General features: G+C 33.0%; 32 non-coding genes across 32 annotated transcripts; all 32 read right to left on the reverse strand.

The window, feature by feature from the left end:
- Positions 1–713: 713 nt before the first annotated feature.
- On the reverse strand, positions 714–785 carry TRNAW-CCA (transfer RNA tryptophan (anticodon CCA)). Its single transcript has one exon. It is a non-coding gene; the product is annotated as a tRNA-Trp (tRNA).
- Positions 786–1,835: 1,050 nt separating this feature from the next.
- On the reverse strand, positions 1,836–1,907 carry TRNAW-CCA (transfer RNA tryptophan (anticodon CCA)). The gene has a single exon. It is a non-coding gene; the product is annotated as a tRNA-Trp (tRNA).
- A 589-nt stretch (positions 1,908–2,496) lies between these two features.
- TRNAW-CCA (transfer RNA tryptophan (anticodon CCA)) lies at positions 2,497–2,568 on the reverse strand. Its single transcript has one exon. It is a non-coding gene; the product is annotated as a tRNA-Trp (tRNA).
- Positions 2,569–3,156: 588 nt separating this feature from the next.
- Positions 3,157–3,228, reverse strand: TRNAW-CCA (transfer RNA tryptophan (anticodon CCA)). The gene has a single exon. It is a non-coding gene; the product is annotated as a tRNA-Trp (tRNA).
- Positions 3,229–4,204: 976 nt separating this feature from the next.
- Positions 4,205–4,276, reverse strand: TRNAW-CCA (transfer RNA tryptophan (anticodon CCA)). The gene has a single exon. It is a non-coding gene; the product is annotated as a tRNA-Trp (tRNA).
- A 390-nt stretch (positions 4,277–4,666) lies between these two features.
- Positions 4,667–4,738, reverse strand: TRNAW-CCA (transfer RNA tryptophan (anticodon CCA)). The gene has a single exon. It is a non-coding gene; the product is annotated as a tRNA-Trp (tRNA).
- A 781-nt stretch (positions 4,739–5,519) lies between these two features.
- Positions 5,520–5,591, reverse strand: TRNAW-CCA (transfer RNA tryptophan (anticodon CCA)). The gene has a single exon. It is a non-coding gene; the product is annotated as a tRNA-Trp (tRNA).
- A 1,050-nt stretch (positions 5,592–6,641) lies between these two features.
- TRNAW-CCA (transfer RNA tryptophan (anticodon CCA)) lies at positions 6,642–6,713 on the reverse strand. Its single transcript has one exon. It is a non-coding gene; the product is annotated as a tRNA-Trp (tRNA).
- Positions 6,714–7,302: 589 nt separating this feature from the next.
- TRNAW-CCA (transfer RNA tryptophan (anticodon CCA)) lies at positions 7,303–7,374 on the reverse strand. The gene has a single exon. It is a non-coding gene; the product is annotated as a tRNA-Trp (tRNA).
- A 589-nt stretch (positions 7,375–7,963) lies between these two features.
- Positions 7,964–8,035, reverse strand: TRNAW-CCA (transfer RNA tryptophan (anticodon CCA)). The gene has a single exon. It is a non-coding gene; the product is annotated as a tRNA-Trp (tRNA).
- A 391-nt stretch (positions 8,036–8,426) lies between these two features.
- TRNAW-CCA (transfer RNA tryptophan (anticodon CCA)) lies at positions 8,427–8,498 on the reverse strand. Its single transcript has one exon. It is a non-coding gene; the product is annotated as a tRNA-Trp (tRNA).
- A 589-nt stretch (positions 8,499–9,087) lies between these two features.
- On the reverse strand, positions 9,088–9,159 carry TRNAW-CCA (transfer RNA tryptophan (anticodon CCA)). Its single transcript has one exon. It is a non-coding gene; the product is annotated as a tRNA-Trp (tRNA).
- A 589-nt stretch (positions 9,160–9,748) lies between these two features.
- Positions 9,749–9,820, reverse strand: TRNAW-CCA (transfer RNA tryptophan (anticodon CCA)). Its single transcript has one exon. It is a non-coding gene; the product is annotated as a tRNA-Trp (tRNA).
- A 390-nt stretch (positions 9,821–10,210) lies between these two features.
- Positions 10,211–10,282, reverse strand: TRNAW-CCA (transfer RNA tryptophan (anticodon CCA)). The gene has a single exon. It is a non-coding gene; the product is annotated as a tRNA-Trp (tRNA).
- A 589-nt stretch (positions 10,283–10,871) lies between these two features.
- Positions 10,872–10,943, reverse strand: TRNAW-CCA (transfer RNA tryptophan (anticodon CCA)). The gene has a single exon. It is a non-coding gene; the product is annotated as a tRNA-Trp (tRNA).
- A 782-nt stretch (positions 10,944–11,725) lies between these two features.
- On the reverse strand, positions 11,726–11,797 carry TRNAW-CCA (transfer RNA tryptophan (anticodon CCA)). Its single transcript has one exon. It is a non-coding gene; the product is annotated as a tRNA-Trp (tRNA).
- A 584-nt stretch (positions 11,798–12,381) lies between these two features.
- On the reverse strand, positions 12,382–12,453 carry TRNAW-CCA (transfer RNA tryptophan (anticodon CCA)). The gene has a single exon. It is a non-coding gene; the product is annotated as a tRNA-Trp (tRNA).
- Positions 12,454–12,843: 390 nt separating this feature from the next.
- Positions 12,844–12,915, reverse strand: TRNAW-CCA (transfer RNA tryptophan (anticodon CCA)). Its single transcript has one exon. It is a non-coding gene; the product is annotated as a tRNA-Trp (tRNA).
- Positions 12,916–13,504: 589 nt separating this feature from the next.
- Positions 13,505–13,576, reverse strand: TRNAW-CCA (transfer RNA tryptophan (anticodon CCA)). The gene has a single exon. It is a non-coding gene; the product is annotated as a tRNA-Trp (tRNA).
- A 782-nt stretch (positions 13,577–14,358) lies between these two features.
- Positions 14,359–14,430, reverse strand: TRNAW-CCA (transfer RNA tryptophan (anticodon CCA)). Its single transcript has one exon. It is a non-coding gene; the product is annotated as a tRNA-Trp (tRNA).
- Positions 14,431–14,820: 390 nt separating this feature from the next.
- On the reverse strand, positions 14,821–14,892 carry TRNAW-CCA (transfer RNA tryptophan (anticodon CCA)). Its single transcript has one exon. It is a non-coding gene; the product is annotated as a tRNA-Trp (tRNA).
- Positions 14,893–15,481: 589 nt separating this feature from the next.
- On the reverse strand, positions 15,482–15,553 carry TRNAW-CCA (transfer RNA tryptophan (anticodon CCA)). Its single transcript has one exon. It is a non-coding gene; the product is annotated as a tRNA-Trp (tRNA).
- A 394-nt stretch (positions 15,554–15,947) lies between these two features.
- TRNAW-CCA (transfer RNA tryptophan (anticodon CCA)) lies at positions 15,948–16,019 on the reverse strand. Its single transcript has one exon. It is a non-coding gene; the product is annotated as a tRNA-Trp (tRNA).
- A 782-nt stretch (positions 16,020–16,801) lies between these two features.
- TRNAW-CCA (transfer RNA tryptophan (anticodon CCA)) lies at positions 16,802–16,873 on the reverse strand. Its single transcript has one exon. It is a non-coding gene; the product is annotated as a tRNA-Trp (tRNA).
- Positions 16,874–17,456: 583 nt separating this feature from the next.
- TRNAW-CCA (transfer RNA tryptophan (anticodon CCA)) lies at positions 17,457–17,528 on the reverse strand. Its single transcript has one exon. It is a non-coding gene; the product is annotated as a tRNA-Trp (tRNA).
- Positions 17,529–17,923: 395 nt separating this feature from the next.
- On the reverse strand, positions 17,924–17,995 carry TRNAS-CGA (transfer RNA serine (anticodon CGA)). Its single transcript has one exon. It is a non-coding gene; the product is annotated as a tRNA-Ser (tRNA).
- A 389-nt stretch (positions 17,996–18,384) lies between these two features.
- TRNAW-CCA (transfer RNA tryptophan (anticodon CCA)) lies at positions 18,385–18,456 on the reverse strand. Its single transcript has one exon. It is a non-coding gene; the product is annotated as a tRNA-Trp (tRNA).
- Positions 18,457–19,045: 589 nt separating this feature from the next.
- On the reverse strand, positions 19,046–19,117 carry TRNAW-CCA (transfer RNA tryptophan (anticodon CCA)). Its single transcript has one exon. It is a non-coding gene; the product is annotated as a tRNA-Trp (tRNA).
- A 394-nt stretch (positions 19,118–19,511) lies between these two features.
- Positions 19,512–19,583, reverse strand: TRNAW-CCA (transfer RNA tryptophan (anticodon CCA)). The gene has a single exon. It is a non-coding gene; the product is annotated as a tRNA-Trp (tRNA).
- A 782-nt stretch (positions 19,584–20,365) lies between these two features.
- Positions 20,366–20,437, reverse strand: TRNAW-CCA (transfer RNA tryptophan (anticodon CCA)). Its single transcript has one exon. It is a non-coding gene; the product is annotated as a tRNA-Trp (tRNA).
- A 583-nt stretch (positions 20,438–21,020) lies between these two features.
- Positions 21,021–21,092, reverse strand: TRNAW-CCA (transfer RNA tryptophan (anticodon CCA)). Its single transcript has one exon. It is a non-coding gene; the product is annotated as a tRNA-Trp (tRNA).
- A 395-nt stretch (positions 21,093–21,487) lies between these two features.
- Positions 21,488–21,559, reverse strand: TRNAS-CGA (transfer RNA serine (anticodon CGA)). Its single transcript has one exon. It is a non-coding gene; the product is annotated as a tRNA-Ser (tRNA).
- Between the last annotated feature and the right edge of the window lie 7 nt (positions 21,560–21,566).

Genomic DNA, 21,566 nt, shown 5'->3' on the forward strand with positions numbered 1-21,566 from the left:
TTTATGATAATGTAATTTTCCTGTGACATGTGTATTGAGTGATATAATATATGATGTGACCTAAGGAAAACAATTACCAATCATTTAGCTTACTGATAAATTGAAAGTAAGTTATGTTCAATACATGATATTCCACTGAATGATAAACATTTATTATGTAGCGATCTTTATTTTTATGACATCCTACAAGGTGATTTATGATAATGTAATTTTCCTGTGACATGTGTATTGAGTGATATAATATATGACGTGACCTAAGAAAACAATTACCAATCACTTACTTTACTGATAAATTGAAAGTAAGTTATGTTCAATACATGATATTCCACTGAATGATAAACATTTATTATGTTGCGACCTTTATTTTTATGACATCCTACAAGGTATTTCATGATAATGTAATTTTCTTGTGACATGTGTATTGAGTGATATAATATATGACGGGACCTAAGGAAAACAATTACCAATCACTTACTTTACTGATAAATTGAAAGTAAGTTATGTTCAATACATGATATTCCACTGAATGATAAACATTTATTATGTTGCGACCTTTATTGTCGCTTTCTTTGTATGAATTCAGTGTGATAGTAGATTTTGGGTCAACTATTCAAAAACAACAGTTATGGAGTACTTTGATCTATTCATGATTTTCCTGTTCAAAATGGTAAAGCTCACAATTCGTATTTAGTCCCTAAACCCACCGACCTCAATGACCCTGACGTGATTCGAACACGCAACCTTCGGATCTGGAGTCAGACGCGCTACCATTGCGCCACAGAGCCAGTACTTACATGCACTTAATGCGTCTGTATTTTTTTATTTTTCATTTTTATGACATCCTACAAGGTATTTCATGATAATGTAATTTTCCTGTGACATGTGTATTGAGTGATATAATATATGACGTGACCTAAGGAAAACAATTACCAATCACTTACTTTACTGATAAATTGAAAGTAAGTTATGTTCAACACATGATATTCCACTGAATGATAAACATTTATTATGTTGCGACCTTTATTTTTATGACATCCTACAAGGTATTTCATGATAATGTAATTTTCCTGTGACATGTGTATTGAGTGATATAATATATGACGTGACCTAAGGAAAACAATTACCAATCACTTAGTTTACTGATAAATTGAAAGTAAGTTGTGTTCAACACATGATATTCCACTGAATGATAAACATTTACTATGTTGCGATCTTTATTGTCGCTTTCTTTGTATGAATTCAGTGTGATAGTAGATTTTGGGTCAACTATTCCAAAACAACAGTTATGGAGTACTTTGATCTATTCGTGATAGTCGTGTTCAAAATGGTAAAGCTCACAATTCGTATTTAGTCCCTAAACCCATCGACCTCAATGACCCAGACACGATTCGAACACGCAACCTTCTGATCTGGAGTCAGACGCGCTAACATTGCGCTACAGAGTCAGTACATGCACTTAATGCGTCTGTATTTTTTTATTTTTCATTTTTATGACATCCTACAAGGTATTTTATAATAATGTAATTTTCCTGTGACGTGTGTATTGAGTGATATAATATATGACGTGACCTAAGGAAAACAATTACCAATCACTTAGTTTACTGATAAATTGAAAGTAAGTTATGTTCAATACATGATATTCCACTGAATGATAAACATTTACTATGTTGCGACCTTTATTGTCGCTTTCTTTGTATGAATTCAGTGTGATAGTAGATTTTGGGTCAACTATTCAAAAACAACAGTTATGGAGTACTTTGATCTATTCATGATATTCCTGTTCAAAATGGTAAAGCGCACAATTCGTATTTAGTCCCAAAACCCATCGACCTCAATGACCCTGACGTGATTCGAACACGCAACCTTCTGATCTGGAGTCAGACGCGCTACCATTGCGCCACAGAGTCAGTACTTACATTAACTTAATTGATCTTCATTTTTTTTATTTTCCATTTTTATGGCATCCTATAAGGTATTTCATGACAATGTAATTTTCTTGTGATATTTGTAATGAGTGATATAATATATGACGTGACATAAGGAAAACAATTACCAATCACTTACTTTACTGATAAATTGAAAGTAAGTTATGTTCAACACATGATATTCCACTGAATGATAAACATTTATTATGTTGCGACCTTTATTTTTATGACATCCTACAAGGTATTTCATGATAATGTAATTTTCCTGTGACATGTGTATTGAGTGATATAATATATGACGTGACCTAAGGAAAACAATTACCAATCACTTAGTTTACTGATAAATTGAAAGTAAGTTATGTTCAATACATGATATTCCACTGAATGATAAACATTTACTATGTTGCGACCTTTATTGTCGCTTTCTTTGTATGAATTCAGTGTGATAGTAGATTTTGGGTCAACTATTCAAAAACAACAGTTATGGAGTACTTTGATCTATTCATGATTTTCCTGTTCAAAATGGTAAAGCTCACAATTCGTATTTAGTCCCTAAACCCACCGACCTCAATGACCCTGACGTGATTCGAACACGCAACCTTCTGATCTGGAGTCAGACGCGCTACCATTGCGCCACAGAGCCAGTACTTACATGCACTTAATGCGTCTGTATTTTTTTATTTTCCATTTTTATGACATCCTACAAGGTATTTTATGATAATGTAATTTTCCTGTGACATGTGTATTGAGTGATATAATATATGACGTGACCTAAGGAAAACAATTACCAATCACTTACTTTACTGATAAATTGAAAGTAAGTTATGTTCAATACATGATATTCCACTGAATGATAAACATTTATTATGTTGCGACCTTTATTTTTATGACATCCTACAAGGTATTTCATGATAATGTAATTTTCTTGTGACATGTGTATTGAGTGATATAATATATGACGGGACCTAAGGAAAACAATTACCAATAACTTAGTTTACTGATAAATTGAAAGTAAGTTGTGTTCAATACATGATATTCCACTGAATGATAAACATTTACTATGTTGCGACCTTTATTGTCGCTTTCTTTGTATGAATTCAGTGTGATAGTAGATTTTGGGTCAACTATTCAAAAACAACAGTTATGGAGTACTTTGATCTATTCATGATTTTCCTGTTCAAAATGGTAAAGCTCACAATTCGTATTTAGTCCCTAAACCCACCGACCTCAATGACCCTGACGTGATTCGAACACGCAACCTTCTGATCTGGAGTCAGACGCGCTACCATTGCGCCACAGAGCCAGTACTTACATGCACTTAATGCGTCTGTATTTTTTTATTTTTCATTTTTATGACATCCTACAAGGTATTTAATGATAATGTAATTTTCCTGTGACATGTGTATTGAGTGATATAATATATGACGTGACCTAAGGAAAACAATTACCAATCACTTAGTTTACTGATAAATTGAAAGTAAGTTATGTTCAACACATGATATTCCACTGAATGATAAACATTTATTATGTTGCGACCTTTATTTTTATGACATCCTACAAGGTATTTTATGATAATGTAATTTTCCTGTGACATGTGTATTGGGTGATATAATATATGACGTGACCTAAGGAAAACAATTACCAATCACTTACTTTACTGATAAATTGAAAGTAAGTTATGTTCAATACATGATATTCCACTGAATGATAAACATTTATTATGTTGCGACCTTTATTTTTATGACATCCTACAAGGTATTTTATGATAATGTAATTTTCCTGTGACATGTGTATTGAGTGATATAATATATGACGTGACCTAAGGAAAACAATTACCAATCACTTACTTTACTGATAAATTGAAAGTAAGTTATGTTCAATACATGATATTCCACTGAATGATAAACATTTATTATGTTGCGACCTTTATTTTTATGACATCCTACAAGGTATTTCATGATAATGTAATTTTCTTGTGACATATGTATTGAGTGATATAATATATGACGGGACCTAAGGAAAACAATTACCAATAACTTAGTTTACTGATAAATTGAAAGTAAGTTGTGTTCAATACATGATATTCCACTGAATGATAAACATTTACTATGTTGCGACCTTTATTGTCGCTTTCTTTGTATGAATTCAGTGTGATAGTAGATTTTGGGTCAACTATTCAAAAACAACAGTTATGGAGTACTTTGATCTATTCATGATTTTCCTGTTCAAAATGGTAAAGCTCACAATTCGTATTTAGGCCCTAAACCCATCGACCTCAATGACCCTGACGTGATTCGAACACGCAACCTTCTGATCTGGAGTCAGACGCGCTACCATTGCGCTACAGAGTCAGTACATGCACTTAATGCGTCTGTATTTTTTTATTTTTCATTTTTATGACATCCTACAAGGTATTTTATGATAATGTAATTTTCCTGTGACATGTGTATTGAGTGATATAATATATGACGTGACCTAAGGAAAACAATTACCAATCACTTAGTTTACTGATAAATTGAAAGTAAGTTATGTTCAATACATGATATTCCACTAAATGATAAACATTTACTATGTTGCGACCTTTATTGTCGCTTTCTTTGTATGAATTCAGTGTGATAGTAGATTTTGGGTCAACTATTCAAAAACAACAGTTATGGAGTACTTTGATCTATTCATGATTTTCCTGTTCAAAATGGTAAAGCTCACAATTCGTATTTAGTCCCTAAACCCACAGACCTCAATGACCCTGACGTGATTCGAACACGCAACCTTCTGATCTGGAGTCAGACGCGCTACCATTGAGCCACAGAGCCAGTACTTACATGCACTTAATGCGTCTGTATTTTTTTATTTTTCATTTTTATGACATCCTACAAGGTATTTTATGATAATGTAATTTTCCTGTGACATGTGTATTGAGTGATATAATATATGATGTGACCTAAGGAAAACAATTACCAATCATTTAGCTTACTGATAAATTGAAAGTAAGTTATGTTCAATACATGATATTCCACTGAATGATAAACATTTATTATGTAGCGATCTTTATTTTTATGACATCCTACAAGGTGATTTATGATAATGTAATTTTCCTGTGACATGTGTATTGAGTGATATAATATATGACGTGACCTAAGAAAACAATTACCAATCACTTACTTTACTGATAAATTGAAAGTAAGTTATGTTCAATACATGATATTCCACTGAATGATAAACATTTATTATGTTGCGACCTTTATTTTTATGACATCCTACAAGGTATTTCATGATAATGTAATTTTCTTGTGACATGTGTATTGAGTGGTATAATATATGACGGGACCTAAGGAAAACAATTACCAATCACTTACTTTACTGATAAATTGAAAGTAAGTTATGTTCAATACATGATATTCCACTGAATGATAAACATTTATTATGTTGCGACCTTTATTGTCGCTTTCTTTGTATGAATTCAGTGTGATAGTAGATTTTGGGTCAACTATTCAAAAACAACAGTTATGGAGTACTTTGATCTATTCATGATTTTCCTGTTCAAAATGGTAAAGCTCACAATTCGTATTTAGTCCCTAAACCCACCGACCTCAATGACCCTGACGTGATTCGAACACGCAACCTTCGGATCTGGAGTCAGACGCGCTACCATTGCGCCACAGAGCCAGTACTTACATGCACTTAATGCGTCTGTATTTTTTTATTTTTCATTTTTATGACATCCTACAAGGTATTTCATGATAATGTAATTTTCCTGTGACATGTGTATTGAGTGATATAATATATGACGTGACCTAAGGAAAACAATTACCAATCACTTACTTTACTGATAAATTGAAAGTAAGTTATGTTCAACACATGATATTCCACTGAATGATAAACATTTATTATGTTGCGACCTTTATTTTTATGACATCCTACAAGGTATTTCATGATAATGTAATTTTCCTGTGACATGTGTATTGAGTGATATAATATATGACGTGACCTAAGGAAAACAATTACCAATCACTTAGTTTACTGATAAATTGAAAGTAAGTTGTGTTCAACACATGATATTCCACTGAATGATAAACATTTACTATGTTGCGATCTTTATTGTCGCTTTCTTTGTATGAATTCAGTGTGATAGTAGATTTTGGGTCAACTATTCCAAAACAACAGTTATGGAGTACTTTGATCTATTCGTGATAGTCGTGTTCAAAATGGTAAAGCTCACAATTCGTATTTAGTCCCTAAACCCATCGACCTCAATGACCCAGACACGATTCGAACACGCAACCTTCTGATCTGGAGTCAGACGCGCTAACATTGCGCTACAGAGTCAGTACATGCACTTAATGCGTCTGTATTTTTTTATTTTTCATTTTTATGACATCCTACAAGGTATTTTATGATAATGTAATTTTCCTGTGACGTGTGTATTGAGTGATATAATATATGACGTGACCTAAGGAAAACAATTACCAATCACTTAGTTTACTGATAAATTGAAAGTAAGTTATGTTCAATACATGATATTCCACTGAATGATAAACATTTACTATGTTGCGACCTTTATTGTCGCTTTCTTTGTATGAATTCAGTGTGATAGTAGATTTTGGGTCAACTATTCAAAAACAACAGTTATGGAGTACTTTGATCTATTCATGATATTCCTGTTCAAAATGGTAAAGCGCACAATTCGTATTTAGTCCCAAAACCCATCGACCTCAATGACCCTGACGTGATTCGAACACGCAACCTTCTGATCTGGAGTCAGACGCGCTACCATTGCGCCACAGAGTCAGTACTTACATTAACTTAATTGATCTTCATTTTTTTTATTTTCCATTTTTATGGCATCCTATAAGGTATTTCATGACAATGTAATTTTCTTGTGATATTTGTAATGAGTGATATAATATATGACGTGACATAAGGAAAACAATTACCAATCACTTACTTTACTGATAAATTGAAAGTAAGTTATGTTCAACACATGATATTCCACTGAATGATTAACATTTATTATGTTGCGACCTTTATTTCTATGACATCCTACAGGGTATTTTATGATAATGTAATTTTCCTGTGACATGTGTATTGAGTGATATAATATATGACGTGACCTAAGGAAAACAATTACCAATCACTTAGTTTACTGATAAATTGAAAGTAAGTTATGTTCAATACATGATATTCCACTGAATGATAAACATTTACTATGTTGCGACCTTTATTGTCGCTTTCTTTGTATGAATTCAGTGTGATAGTAGATTTTGGGTCAACTATTCAAAAACAACAGTTATGGAGTACTTTGATCTATTCATGATATTCCTGTTCAAAATGGTAAAGCACACAATTCGTATTTAGTCCCAAAACCCATCGACCTCAATGACCCTGACGTGATTCGAACACGCAACCTTCTGATCTGGAGTCAGACGCGCTACCATTGCGCCACAGAGTCAGTACTTACATTAACTTAATTGATCTTCATTTTTTTTATTTTCCATTTTTATGGCATCCTATAAGGTATTTCATGACAATGTAATTTTCTTGTGATATTTGTAATGAGTGATATAATATATGACGTGACATAAGGAAAACAATTACCAATCACTTACTTTACTGATAAATTGAAAGTAAGTTATGTTCAACACATGATATTCCACTGAATGATTAACATTTATTATGTTGCGACCTTTATTTCTATGACATCCTACAGGGTATTTTATGATAATGTAATTTTCCTGTGACATGTGTATTGAGTGATATAATATATGACGTGACCTAAGGAAAACAATTACCAATCACTTAGTTTACTGATAAATTGAAAGTAAGTTATGTTCAACACATGATATTCCACTGAATGATAAACATTTATTATGTTGCGACCTTTATTGTCGCTTTCTTTGTATGAATTCAGTGTGATAGTAGATTTTGGGTCAACTATTCAAAAACAACAGTAATGGAGTACTTTGATCTATTCGTGATAGTCGTGTTCAAAATGGTAAAGCTCACAATTCGTATTTAGTCCCTAAACCCATCGACCTCAATGACCCAGACACGATTCGAACACGCAACCTTCTGATCTGGAGTCAGACGCGCTACCATTGCGCTACAGAGTCAGTACATGCACTTAATGCGTCTGTATTTTTTTATTTTTCATTTTTATGACATCCTACAAGGTATTTTATGATAATGTAATTTTCCTGTGACGTGTGTATTGAGTGATATAATATATGACGTGACCTAAGGAAAACAATTACCAATCACTTAGTTTACTGATAAATTGAAAGTAAGTTATGTTCAACACATGATATTCCACTGAATGATAAACATTTACTATGTTGCTACCTTAATTCTCGCTTTCTGTGTATGGATTCAGTGTGGATAGTAGATTTTGGGTCAACTATTCCAAAACAACAGTTAGAGAGTACTTTGATCTATTCATGATATTCCTGTTCAAAATTGTTAAGCTCTCAATTCGTGTTTAGTCCCTAAACCCATCGACCTCAATGACCCTGACGTGATTCGAACACGCAACCTTCTGATCTGGAGTCAGACGCGCTACCATTGCGCCACAGAGTCAGTACTTACATTAACTTAATTGATCTTCATTTTTTTTATTTTCCATTTTTATGGCATCCTATAAGGTATTTCATGACAATGTAATTTTCTTGTGATATTTGTAATGAGTGATATAATATATGACGTGACATAAGGAAAACAATTACCAATCACTTACTTTACTGATAAATTGAAAGTAAGTTATGTTCAACACATGATATTCCACTGAATGATTAACATTTATTATGTTGCGACCTTTATTTCTATGACATCCTACAGGGTATTTTATGATAATGTAATTTTCCTGTGACATGTGTATTGAGTGATATAATATATGACGTGACCTAAGGAAAACAATTACCAATCACTTAGTTTACTGATAAATTGAAAGTAAGTTATGTTCAATACATGATATTCCACTGAATGATAAACATTTACTATGTTGCGACCTTTATTGTCGCTTTCTTTGTATGAATTCAGTGTGATAGTAGATTTTGGGTCAACTATTCAAAAACAACAGTTATGGAGTACTTTGATCTATTCATGATATTCCTGTTCAAAATGGTAAAGCACACAATTCGTATTTAGTCCCAAAACCCATCGACCTCAATGACCCTGACGTGATTCGAACACGCAACCTTCTGATCTGGAGTCAGACGCGCTACCATTGCGCCACAGAGTCAGTACTTACATTAACTTAATTGATCTTCATTTTTTTTATTTTCCATTTTTATGGCATCCTATAAGGTATTTCATGACAATGTAATTTTCTTGTGATATTTGTAATGAGTGATATAATATATGACGTGACATAAGGAAAACAATTACCAATCACTTACTTTACTGATAAATTGAAAGTAAGTTATGTTCAACACATGATATTCCACTGAATGATTAACATTTATTATGTTGCGACCTTTATTTCTATGACATCCTACAGGGTATTTTATGATAATGTAATTTTCCTGTGACATGTGTATTGAGTGATATAATATATGACGTGACCTAAGGAAAACAATTACCAATCACTTAGTTTACTGATAAATTGAAAGTAAGTTATGTTCAACACATGATATTCCACTGAATGATAAACATTTATTATGTTGCGACCTTTATTGTCGCTTTCTTTGTATGAATTCAGTGTGATAGTAGATTTTGGGTCAACTATTCAAAAACAACAGTTATGGAGTACTTTGATCTATTCGTGATAGTCGTGTTCAAAATGGTAAAGCTCACAATTCGTATTTAGTCCCTAAACCCATCGACCTCAATGACCCAGACACGATTCGAACACGCAACCTTCTGATCTGGAGTCAGACGCGCTACCATTGCGCTACAGAGTCAGTACATGCACTTAATGCGTCTGTATTTTTTTATTTTTCATTTTTATGACATCCTACAAGGTATTTTATGATAATGTAATTTTCCTGTGACGTGTGTATTGAGTGATATAATATATGACGTGACCTAAGGAAAACAATTACCAATCACTTAGTTTACTGATAAATTGAAAGTAAGTTATGTTCAATACATGATATTCCACTGAATGATAAACATTTACTATGTTGCGACCTTTATTGTCGCTTTCTTTGTATGAATTCAGTGTGATAGTAGATTTTGGGTCAACTATTCAAAAACAACAGTTATGGAGTACTTTGATCTATTCATGATATTCCTGTTCAAAATGGTAAAGCGCACAATTCGTATTTAGTCCCAAAACCCATCGACCTCAATGACCCTGACGTGATTCGAACAGGCAACCTTCTGATCTGGAGTCAGACGCGCTACCATTGCGCCACAGAGTCAGTACTTACATTAACTTAATTGATCTTCATTTTTTTTATTTTCCATTTTTATGGCATCCTATAAGGTATTTCATGACAATGTAATTTTCTTGTGATATTTGTAATGAGTGATATAATATATGACGTGACATAAGGAAAACAATTACCAATCACTTACTTTACTGATAAATTGAAAGTAAGTTATGTTCAACACATGATATTCCACTGAATGATTAACATTTATTATGTTGCGACCTTTATTTCTATGACATCCTACAGGGTATTTTATGATAATGTAATTTTCCTGTGACATGTGTATTGAGTGATATAATATATGACGTGACCTAAGGAAAACAATTACCAATCACTTAGTTTACTGATAAATTGAAAGTAAGTTATGTTCAACACATGATATTCCACTGAATGATAAACATTTATTATGTTGCGACCTTTATTGTCGCTTTCTTTGTATGAATTCAGTGTGATAGTAGATTTTGGGTCAACTATTCAAAAACAACAGTTATGGAGTACTTTGATCTATTCGTGATAGTCGTGTTCAAAATGGTAAATCTCACAATTCGTATTCAGTCCCTAAACCCATCGACCTCAATGACCCTGACGTGATTCGAACACGCAACCTTCTGATCTGGAGTCAGACGCGCTACCATTGCGCCACAGAGTCAGTACTTAGATGCACTTAATGCGTCTGTATTTTTTTATTTTTCATTTTTATGACATCCTACAAGGTATTTTATGATAATGTAATTTTCCTGTGACATGTGTATTGAGTGATATAATATATGACGTGACCTAAGGAAAACAATTACCAATCACTTACTTTACTGATAAATTGAAAGTAAGTTATGTTCAACACATGATATTCCACTGAATGATAAACATTTATTATGTTGCGACCTTTATTTTTATGACATCCTACAAGGTATTTCATGATAATGTAATTTTCCTGTGACATGTGTATTGAGTGATATAATATATGACGTGACCTAAGGAAAACAATTACCAATCACTTAGTTTACTGATAAATTGAAAGTAAGTTATGTTCAACACATGATATTCCACTGAATGATAAACATTTATTATGTTGCGACCTTTATTTTTATGACATCCTACAAGGTATTTCATGATAATGTAATTTTCCTGTGACATGTGTATTGAGTGATATAATATATGACGTGACCTAAGGAAAACAATTACCAATCACTTAGTTTACTGATAAATTGAAAGTAAGTTATGTTCAATACATGATATTCCACTGAATGATAAACATTTACTATGTTGCGATCTTTATTGTCGCTTTCTTTGTATGAATTCAGTGTGATAGTAGATTTTGGGTCAACTATTCCAAAACAACAGTTATGGAGTACTTTGATCTATTCGTGATAGTCGTGTTCAAAATGGTAAAGCTCACAATTCGTATTTAGTCCCTAAACCCATGGACCTCAATGACCCTGACGTGATTCGAACACGCAACCTTCTGATCTGGAGTCAGACGCGCTACCATTGCGCTACAGAGTCAGTACATGCACTTAATGCGTCTGTATTTTTTTATTTTTCATTTTTATGACATCCTACAAGGTATTTTATGATAATGTAATTTTCCTGTGACATGTGTATTGAGTGATATAATATATGACGTGACATAAGGAAAACAATTACCAATCACTTACTTTACTGATAAATTGAAAGTAAGTTATGTTCAACACATGATATTCCACTGAATGATTAACATTTATTATGTTGCGACCTTTATTTCTATGACATCCTACAGGGTATTTTATGATAATGTAATTTTCCTGTGACATGTGTATTGAGTGATATAATATATGACGTGACCTAAGGAAAACAATTACCAATCACTTAGTTTACTGATAAATTGAAAGTAAGTTATGTTCAACACATGATATTCCACTGAATGATAAACATTTATTATGTTGCGACCTTTATTGTTGCTTTCTTTGTATGAATTCAGTGTGATAGTAGATTTTGGGTCAACTATTCAAAAACAACAGTTATGGAGTACTTTGATCTATTCGTGATAGTCGTGTTCAAAATGGTAAAGCTCACAATTCGTATTTAGTCCCTAAACCCATCGACCTCAATGACCCAGACACGATTCGAACACGCAACCTTCTGATCTGGAGTCAGACGCGCTACCATTGCGCTACAGAGTCAGTACATGCACTTAATGCGTCTGTATTTTTTTATTTTTCATTTTTATGACATCCTACAAGGTATTTTATGATAATGTAATTTTCCTGTGACGTGTGTATTGAGTGATATAATATATGACGTGACCTAAGGAAAACAATTACCAATCACTTAGTTTACTGATAAATTGAAAGTAAGTTATGTTCAATACATGATATTCCACTGAATGATAAACATTTACTATGTTGCGACCTTTATTGTCGCTTTCTTTGTATGAATTCAGTGTGATAATAGATTTTGGGTCAACTATTCAAAAACAACAGTTATGGAGTACTTTGATCTATTCATGATATTCCTGTTCAAAATGGTAAAGCGCACAATTCGTATTTAGTCCCAAAACCCATCGACCTCAATGACCCTGACGTGATTCGAACAGGCAACCTTCTGATCTGGAGTCAGACGCGCTACCATTGCGCCACAGAGTCAGTACTTACATTAACTTAATTGATCTTCATTTTTTTTATTTTCCATTTTTATGGCATCCTATAAGGTATTTCATGACAATGTAATTTTCTTGTGATATTTGTAATGAGTGATATAATATATGACGTGACATAAGGAAAACAATTACCAATCACTTACTTTACTGATAAATTGAAAGTAAGTTATGTTCAACACATGATATTCCACTGAATGATTAACATTTATTATGTTGCGACCTTTATTTCTATGACATCCTACAGGGTATTTTATGATAATGTAATTTTCCTGTGACATGTGTATTGAGTGATATAATATATGACGTGACCTAAGGAAAACAATTACCAATCACTTAGTTTACTGATAAATTGAAAGTAAGTTATGTTCAACACATGATATTCCACTGAATGATAAACATTTATTATGTTGCGACCTTTATTGTCGCTTTCTTTGTATGAATTCAGTGTGATAGTAGATTTTGGGTCAACTATTCAAAAACAACAGTTATGGAGTACTTTGATCTATTCGTGATAGTCGTGTTCAAAATGGTAAATCTCACAATTCGTATTCAGTCCCTAAACCCATCGACCTCAATGACCCTGACGTGATTCGAACACGCAACCTTCTGATCTGGAGTCAGACGCGCTACCATTGCGCCACAGAGTCAGTACTTAGATGCACTTAATGCGTCTGTATTTTTTTATTTTTCATTTTTATGACATCCTACAAGGTATTTTATGATAATGTAATTTTCCTGTGACATGTGTATTGAGTGATATAATATATGACGTGACCTAAGGAAAACAATTACCAATCACTTACTTTACTGATAAATTGAAAGTAAGTTATGTTCAACACATGATATTCCACTGAATGATAAACATTTATTATGTTGCGACCTTTATTTTTATGACATCCTACAAGGTATTTCATGATAATGTAATTTTCCTGTGACATGTGTATTGAGTGATATAATATATGACGTGACCTAAGGAAAACAATTACCAATCACTTAGTTTACTGATAAATTGAAAGTAAGTTATGTTCAACACATGATATTCCACTGAATGATAAACATTTATTATGTTGCGACCTTTATTTTTATGACATCCTACAAGGTATTTCATGATAATGTAATTTTCCTGTGACATGTGTATTGAGTGATATAATATATGACGTGACCTAAGGAAAACAATTACCAATCACTTAGTTTACTGATAAATTGAAAGTAAGTTATGTTCAATACATGATATTCCACTGAATGATAAACATTTACTATGTTGCGATCTTTATTGTCGCTTTCTTTGTATGAATTCAGTGTGATAGTAGATTTTGGGTCAACTATTCCAAAACAACAGTTATGGAGTACTTTGATCTATTCGTGATAGTCGTGTTCAAAATGGTAAAGCTCACAATTCGTATTTAGTCCCTAAACCCATGGACCTCAATGACCCTGACGTGATTCGAACACGCAACCTTCTGATCTGGAGTCAGACGCGCTACCATTGCGCTACAGAGTCAGTACATGCACTTAATGCGTCTGTATTTTTTTATTTTTCATTTTTATGACATCCTACAAGGTATTTTATGATAATGTAATTTTCCTGTGACGTGTGTATTGAGTGATATAATATATGACGTGACCTAAGGAAAACAATTACCAATCACTTAGTTTACTGATAAATTGAAAGTAAGTTATGTTCAATACATGATATTGCTCTGAATGATAAACATTTACTATGTTGCGACCTTTATTGTCGCTTTCTTTGTATGAATTCAGTGTGATAGTAGATTTTGGGTCAACTATTCAAAAACAACAGTTATGGAGTACTTTGATCTATTCATGATATTCCTGTTCAAAATGGTAAAGCTCACAATTCGTATTTAGTCCCAAAACCCATCGACCTCAATAACCCTGACGTGATTCGAACACGCAACCTTCTGATCTGGAGTCAGACGCGCTACCATTGCGCCACAGAGTCAGTACTTACATTAACTTAATTGATCTTCATTTTTTTTATTTTCCATTTTTATGGCATCCTATAAGGTACTTCATGACAATGTAATTTTCTTGTGATATTTGTAATGAGTGATATAATATATGACGTGACATAAGGAAAACAATTACCAATCACTTACTTTACTGATAAATTGAAAGTAAGTTATGTTCAACACATGATATTCCACTGAATGATTAACATTTATTATGTTGCGACCTTTATTTCTATGACATCCTACAGGGTATTTTATGATAATGTAATTTTCCTGTGACATGTGTATTGAGTGATATAATATATGACGTGACCTAAGGAAAACAATTACCAATCACTTAGTTTACTGATAAATTGAAAGTAAGTTATGTTCAACACATGATATTCCACTGAATGATAAACATTTATTATGTTGCGACCTTTATTGTCGCTTTCTTTGTATGAATTCAGTGTGATAGTAGATTTTGGGTCAACTATTCAAAAACAACAGTTATGGAGTACTTTGATCTAATCGTGATAGTCGTGTTCAAAATGGTAAATCTCACAATTCGTATTCAGTCCCTAAACCCATCGACCTCAATGACCCTGACGTGATTCGAACACGCAACCTTCTGATCTGGAGTCAGACGCGCTACCATTGCGCCACAGAGTCAGTACTTAGATACACTTAATGCGTCTGTATTTTTTTATTTTTCATTTTTATGACATCCTACAAGGTATTTTATGATAATGTAATTTTCCTGTGACATGTGTATTGAGTGATATAATATATGACGTGACCTAAGGAAAACAATTACCAATCACTTACTTTACTGATAAATTGAAAGTAAGTTATGTTCAACACATGATATTCCACTGAATGATAAACATTTACTATGTTGCGACCTTTATTGTCGCTTTCTTTGTATCAATTCAGTGTGATAGTAGATTTTGGGTCAACTATTCCAAAACAACAGTTATGGAGTACTTTGATCTATTCATGATTTTCCTGTTCAAAATGGTAAAGCTCACAATTCGTATTTAGTCCCTAAACCCACCGACCTCAATGACCCTGACGTGATTCGAACACGCAACCGTCTGATCTGGAGTCAGACGCGCTACCATTGCGCCACAGAGTCAGTACTTACATGCACTTAATGCATCTGTATTTTTTTATTTTTCATTTTTATGACATCCTACAAGGTATTTTATGATAATGTAATTTTCCTGTGACATGTGTATTGAGTGATATAATATATGACGTGACCTAAGGAAAACAATTACCAATCACTTACTTTACTGATAAATTGAAAGTAAGTTATGTTCAACACATGATATTCCACTGAATGATAAACATTTATTATGTTGCGACCTTTATTTTTATGACATCCTACAAGGTATTTCATGATAATGTAATTTTCTTGTGACATGTGTATTGAGTGATATAATATATGACGTGACCTAAGGAAAACAATTACCAATCACTTACTTTACTGATAAATTGAAAGTAAGTTGTGTTCAACACATGATATTCCACTGAATGATAAACATTTATTATGTTGCGACCTTTATTTTTATGACATCCTACAAGGTATTTCATGATAATGTAATTTTCTTGTGACATGTGTATTGAGTGATATAATATATGATGTGACCTAAGGAAAACAATTACCAATCACTTAGTTTACTGATAAATTGAAAGTAAGTTGTGTTCAACACATGATATTCCACTGAATGATAAACATTTATTATGTTGCGATCTTTATTGTCGCTTTCTTTGTATGAACTCAGTGTGATAGTAGATTTTGGGTCAACTATTCCAAAACAACAGTTATGGAGTACTTTGATCTATTCGTGATAGTCGTGTTCATAATGGTAAAGCTCACAATTCGTATTTAGTACCTAAACTCATCGACCTCAATGACCCTGACGTGATTCGAACACGCAACCTTCTGATCTGGAGTCAGACGCGCTACCATTGCGCTACAGAGTCAGTACATGCACTTAATGCGTCTGTATTTTTTTATTTTTCATTTTTATGACATCCTACAAGGTATTTTATGATAATGTAATTTTCCTGTGACATGTGTATTGAGTGATATAATATATGACGTGACCTAAGAAAACAATTACCAATCACTTAGTTTACTGATAAATTGAAAGTAAGTTATGTTCAACACATGATATTCCACTGAATGATAAACATTTATTATGTTGCGACCTTTATTTTTATGACATGCTACAAGGTATTTCATGATAATGTAATTTTCCTGTGACATGTGTATTGAGTGATATAATATATGACGTGACCTAAGGAAAACAATTACCAATCACTTAGTTTACTGATAAATTGAAAGTAAGTTATGTTCAATACATGACATTCCACTGAATGATAAACATTTATTATGTTGCGATCTTTATTGTCGCTTTCTTTGTATGAATTCAGTGTGATAGTAGATTTTGGGTCAACTATTCAAAAACAACAGTTATGGAGTACTTTGATCTATTCGTGATAGTCGTGTTCAAAATGGTAAATCTCACAATTCGTATTTAGTCCCTAAACCCATCGACCTCAATGACCCTGACACGATTCGAACACGCAACCTTCTGATCTGGAGTCAGACGCGCTACCATTGCGCCACAGAGTCAGTACTTACATTAACTTAATTGATCTTCATTTTTTTTATTTTCCATTTTTATGGCATCCTATAAGGTATTTCATGACAATGTAATTTTCTTGTGATATTTGTAATGAGTGATATAATATATGACGTGACCTAAGGAAAACAATTACCAATCACTTAGTTTACTGATAAATTGAAAGTAAGTTATGTTCAATACATGATATTCCACTGAATGATAAACATTTACTATGTTGCGACCTTTATTGTCGCTTTCTTTGTATGGATTCAGTGTGATAGTAGATTGTGGGTCAACTATTCCAAAACATCAGTTATGGAGTACTTTGATCTATTCATGATATTCCTATTCAAAATTGTTAAGCTCACAATTCGCTTTTAGTCCCTAAACCCATCGGCCTTAATGACCCTGACGTGATTCGAACTCGCAACCTTCTGATCTCGAGTCAGACGCGCTACCATTGCGCCACAGAGTCAGTACATGCACTTAATGCGTCTGTATTTTTTTATTTTTTATTTTTATGACATCCGACAAGGTATTTTATGATAATGTAATTTCCCTGTGACATGTGTATTGAGTGATATAATATATGACGTGACCTAAGGAAAACAATTACCAATCACTTAGTTTACTGATAAATTGAAAGTAAGTTATGTTCAACACATGATATTCCACTGAATGATAAACATTTATTATGTTGCGACCTTTATTGTCGCTTTCTGTGTATGAATTCAGTGTGATAGTAGATTTTGGTCAACTATTCCAAAACAACAGTTATGGAGTACTTTGATCTATTCGTGATAGTCGTGTTCAAAACGGTAAATCTAACAATTCGTATTCAGTCCCTAAACCCATCGACCTCAATGACCCTGACGTGATTCGAACACGCAACCTTCTGATCTGGAGTCAGACGCGCTACCATTGCGCCACAGAGTCAGTACTTACATTAACTTAATTGATCTTCATTTTTTTTATTTTCCATTTTTATGGCATCCTATAAGGTACTTCATGACAATGTAATTTTCTTGTGATATTTGTAATGAGTGATATAATATATGACGTGACATAAGGAAAACAATTACCAATCACTTACTTTACTGATAAATTGAAAGTAAGTTATGTTCAACACATGATATTCCACTGAATGATTAACATTTATTATGTTGCGACCTTTATTTCTATGACATCCTACAGGGTATTTTATGATAATGTAATTTTCCTGTGACATGTGTATTGAGTGATATAATATATGACGTGACCTAAGGAAAACAATTACCAATCACTTAGTTTACTGATAAATTGAAAGTAAGTTATGTTCAACACATGATATTCCACTGAATGATAAACATTTATTATGTTGCGACCTTTATTGTCGCTTTCTTTGTATGAATTCAGTGTGATAGTAGATTTTGGGTCAACTATTCAAAAACAACAGTTATGGAGTACTTTGATCTATTCGTGATAGTCGTGTTCAAAATGGTAAATCTCACAATTCGTATTCAGTCCCTAAACCCATCGACCTCAATGACCCTGACGTGATTCGAACACGCAACCTTCTGATCTGGAGTCAGACGCGCTACCATTGCGCCACAGAGTCAGTACTTAGATACACTTAATGCGTCTGTATTTTTTTATTTTTCATTTTTATGACATCCTACAAGGTATTTTATGATAATGTAATTTTCCTGTGACATGTGTATTGAGTGATATAATATATGACGTGACCTAAGGAAAACAATTACCAATCACTTACTTTACTGATAAATTGAAAGTAAGTTATGTTCAACACATGATATTCCACTGAATGATAAACATTTACTATGTTGCGACCTTTATTGTCGCTTTCTTTGTATCAATTCAGTGTGATAGTAGATTTTGGGTCAACTATTCCAAAACAACAGTTATGGAGTACTTTGATCTATTCATGATTTTCCTGTTCAAAATGGTAAAGCTCACAATTCGTATTTAGTCCCTAAACCCACCGACCTCAATGACCCTGACGTGATTCGAACACGCAACCGTCTGATCTGGAGTCAGACGCGCTACCATTGCGCCACAGAGTCAGTACTTACATGCACTTAATGCATCTGTATTTTTTTATTTTTCATTTTTATGACATCCTACAAGGTATTTTATGATAATGTAATTTTCCTGTGACATGTGTATTGAGTGATATAATATATGACGTGACCTAAGGAAAACAATTACCAATCACTTACTTTACTGATAAATTGAAAGTAAGTTATGTTCAACACATGATATTCCACTGAATGATAAACATTTATTATGTTGCGACCTTTATTTTTATGACATCCTACAAGGTATTTCATGATAATGTAATTTTCTTGTGACATGTGTATTGAGTGATATAATATATGACGTGACCTAAGGAAAACAATTACCAATCACTTACTTTACTGATAAATTGAAAGTAAGTTGTGTTCAACACATGATATTCCACTGAATGATAAACATTTATTATGTTGCGACCTTTATTTTTATGACATCCTACAAGGTATTTCATGATAATGTAATTTTCTTGTGACATGTGTATTGAGTGATATAATATATGATGTGACCTAAGGAAAACAATTACCAATCACTTAGTTTACTGATAAATTGAAAGTAAGTTGTGTTCAACACATGATATTCCACTGAATGATAAACATTTATTATGTTGCGATCTTTATTGTCGCTTTCTTTGTATGAACTCAGTGTGATAGTAGATTTTGGGTCAACTATTCCAAAACAACAGTTATGGAGTACTTTGATCTATTCGTGATAGTCGTGTTCATAATGGTAAAGCTCACAATTCGTATTTAGTACCTAAACTCATCGACCTCAATGACCCTGACGTGATTCGAACACGCAACCTTCTGATCTGGAGTCAGACGCGCTACCATTGCGCTACAGAGTCAGTACATGCACTTAATGCGTCTGTATTTTTTTATTTTTCATTTTTATGACATCCTACAAGGTATTTTATGATAATGTAATTTTCCTGTGACATGTGTATTGAGTGATATAATATATGACGTGACCTAAGAAAACAATTACCAATCACTTAGTTTACTGATAAATTGAAAGTAAGTTATGTTCAACACATGATATTCCACTGAATGATAAACATTTATTATGTTGCGACCTTTATTTTTATGACATGCTACAAGGTATTTCATGATAATGTAATTTTCCTGTGACATGTGTATTGAGTGATATAATATATGACGTGACCTAAGGAAAACAATTACCAATCACTTAGTTTACTGATAAATTGAAAGTAAGTTATGTTCAATACATGACATTCCACTGAATGATAAACATTTATTATGTTGCGATCTTTATTGTCGCTTTCTTTGTATGAATTCAGTGTGATAGTAGATTTTGGGTCAACTATTCAAAAACAACAGTTATGGAGTACTTTGATCTATTCGTGATAGTCGTGTTCAAAATGGTAAATCTCACAATTCGTATTTAGTCCCTAAACCCATCGACCTCAATGACCCTGACACGATTCGAACACGCAACCTTCTGATCTGGAGTCAGACGCGCTACCATTGCGCCACAGAGTCAGTACTTACAATAACTTAATTGATCTTCATTTTTTTTATTTTCCATTTTTATGGCATCCTATAAGGTATTTCATGACAATGTAATTTTCTTGTGATATTTGTAATGAGTGATATAATATATGACGTGACCTAAGGAAAACAATTACCAATCACTTAGTTTACTGATAAATTGAAAGTAAGTTATGTTCAATACATGATATTCCACTGAATGATAAACATTTACTATGTTGCGACCTTTATTGTCGCTTTCTTTGTATGGATTCAGTGTGATAGTAGATTGTGGGTCAACTATTCCAAAACATCAGTTATGGAGTACTTTGATCTATTCATGATATTCCTATTCAAAATTGTTAAGCTCACAATTCGCTTTTAGTCCCTAAACCCATCGGCCTTAATGACCCTGACGTGATTCGAACTCGCAACCTTCTGATCTCGAGTCAGACGCGCTACCATTGCGCCACAGAGTCAGTACAT

The sequence above is a fragment of the Saccoglossus kowalevskii genome, chromosome 17 (assembly GCF_978046115.1).
Source record: "Saccoglossus kowalevskii chromosome 17, keSacKowa6.1, whole genome shotgun sequence".
NCBI lineage: Eukaryota > Metazoa > Hemichordata > Enteropneusta > Harrimaniidae > Saccoglossus > Saccoglossus kowalevskii.